Genomic DNA, 2,352 nt, shown 5'->3' on the forward strand with positions numbered 1-2,352 from the left:
GATCTTCGCTCTAATAAGCTCTTATATTAGATAGATCTTTTCTTTTTTGTGACTTCTCCGTCGATCTTTTCATTTTTTACTCGCTTTCTCTTTAATGTTGACTGCTCTATACCTCTGTTTCTCTTTCACAATGACGCATTGCTGATTCGTTGCTTATGAGAATGGCAGTTTAGGCCTTTTTTATTCTTTTTCTTTTTTTTCTCCTTTCTTGCCTTTTTGTGAATGGGTTTGAATATGAATACTGACATATACAATGCTAAGTCAACTAACTGTCTAATTGTAATTATTTAGATTTTCTTTATTTAAAAAAATAAATGTATTTTCATTGCTATGTGAATGAATCCTTACGTTGTGTTTGATAAAATGACAGGGTTCAATTATCGCTATTTCTATGGTTATTATAACTTATATATTTTTATGTATGGAGAATCTTAGTTTACATGTGATAGATAAGTTAATGTCATTGATAATGTGGCAAGGTATGCTTAATCAACTTTTCCCCCTCCGATGTTCTGAGAACTTTCCATGGAGTGTGTTGTTGTCAGGGTTCTGGTTTTTTGATGGCTGTATTTGAACTTATTATGTGAGATTTTTTCTATGCCAGTGATCCATTATTTGTGTTTTTAACTCTAGGGTCTTTCTGAGGAAGAAGTAAGAGCTGCTGCAGCTTGTGCAGGGGAGGAAGTAATGATTAGAAATCGTTTTCTGGAGATGAATGCTCCTAAGGACAGTTCATCTGTCAACAAGTGAGTTTGTGTTAGTTAATCTCTATTTAATATGCATGTTTATGATGATTTGTTTTGTTGCAAAAATGCTCAATATATTTTTGCTTATTTTATTCAATTTTCAAGTGCCCTGATCTTATTTATAATGTTTTTCTTTTAGAATTTTATTAAATTGGCCTTGTTATGTGTAACAATGCTCCGAGTGCTTGATTGTCAGTTTGTCACCATTATTGGCTTCTGTTCAGGTATTACAACCTTGCTCATGCTGTGAGTGAAACTGTAATTAGGCAACCATCAATGTTACATGTTAGAACATTGAGAGACTATCAACTTGTAGGTTGCTAAATCATATGAAATACTCATTGAGTGGTTATTTTATTTTTACCCACTCAAGCAAACTTTCAAGATTTAACATGTTATTTTTTCAAGGTTGGTTTGCAATGGATGCTTTCTTTGTACAATAACAAGTTGAATGGAATTTTGGAGGATGAGATGGGTCTTGGAAAAACTGTGTAGGTTAGTAATTCCTTAAGATGGAAACAATGTTTATTATGTACTTCTTTGAGTGACTTCACAATTCATAATAAATTTTTTATGTTGATCATTACATGATTGTTTGTCCTTGTAAGATTTAATGCTAATGCATGATCATTCAATGAGTTCTTGTGTGTACCTTATATAATGTTAAAGTATTTCCTTTACAGGTTATGGCATTGATTGCATACTTGATGGAATTTAAAGGAAACTATGACCCGCATCTTATAATAGTACCGAATGTTGTTTTAGTTAACTGGAAGGTGAGTTTTCAACATTTTCATTTTAAGGATATTCTTATTTGTGTGGTTATGCGTGCTTTTTGACATGAAAAACTGTGCTCATTATGCAGAGCGAGTTTTATAATTGGCTACCATCTGTGTCGTGCATTTTTTATGTTGGAAGCAAGGATCAATGGTCAAAATTGTTTTCACAAGTAAGCATGCCTTATCTTATTCATACATGTAGGGAGAGTGCTTCATCTTCACTGCCAATTTCTTTTTCTGTTACATTTTTGCAGGAGGTTTGTGCTATGAAGTTTAATGTCCTTGTGAATACTTATAAGTTCATCATGTATGATCGATCAAAGCTTTCAAAGGCGCCTGCTTTTGACAGGAACACCATTACAGGTCTGATATGATTTGATACATTTTGCTTTGATGTATATATTAGTATCTAGGTTGAATGCATTCATTTATTTTTGTTGTGCTTGCCCATTCGCTAGAAGAATTAATCAACTTACTATAAGAGAGAAAAAAGAACTTTAAACAGTATGTTTATGCTATACATTTTATTGACAGAACTATTTATGCTCTGATATCACTGCAGAACGATTTGAAGGAACTCTAGTCACTTCTAAATTTACTTCTTCCTGAGGTTTTTGACAATAGAAAAGCCTTCCATGATTGGTTCTCTAAACCATTTCAAAAAGAAGGTCCTGCTCCAACCCAAAATGGGGAGGATGATTGGCTTGAGACTGAGAAGAAAGTTATCATTATCCACCGACTTCATCAGATTCTTGAGCCTTTCATGCTCAGATGTTGTGTTGAAGATGTTGAAGGCTCACTTCCACCTAAGGTGCGACTAAAATAGC

General features: G+C 33.4%; 1 long non-coding RNA gene across 1 annotated transcript; it reads left to right on the forward strand.

Moving 5' to 3' along the window:
* LOC110267823 lies at nucleotides 1,161-1,686 on the forward strand. Its single transcript, XR_002355758.1, has 3 exons — nucleotides 1,161-1,241; nucleotides 1,430-1,522; nucleotides 1,612-1,686. It is a non-coding gene; the product is annotated as an uncharacterized LOC110267823 (long non-coding RNA).

Source organism: Arachis ipaensis, chromosome B02 (genome assembly GCF_000816755.2).
Source record: "Arachis ipaensis cultivar K30076 chromosome B02, Araip1.1, whole genome shotgun sequence".
NCBI lineage: Eukaryota > Viridiplantae > Streptophyta > Magnoliopsida > Fabales > Fabaceae > Arachis > Arachis ipaensis.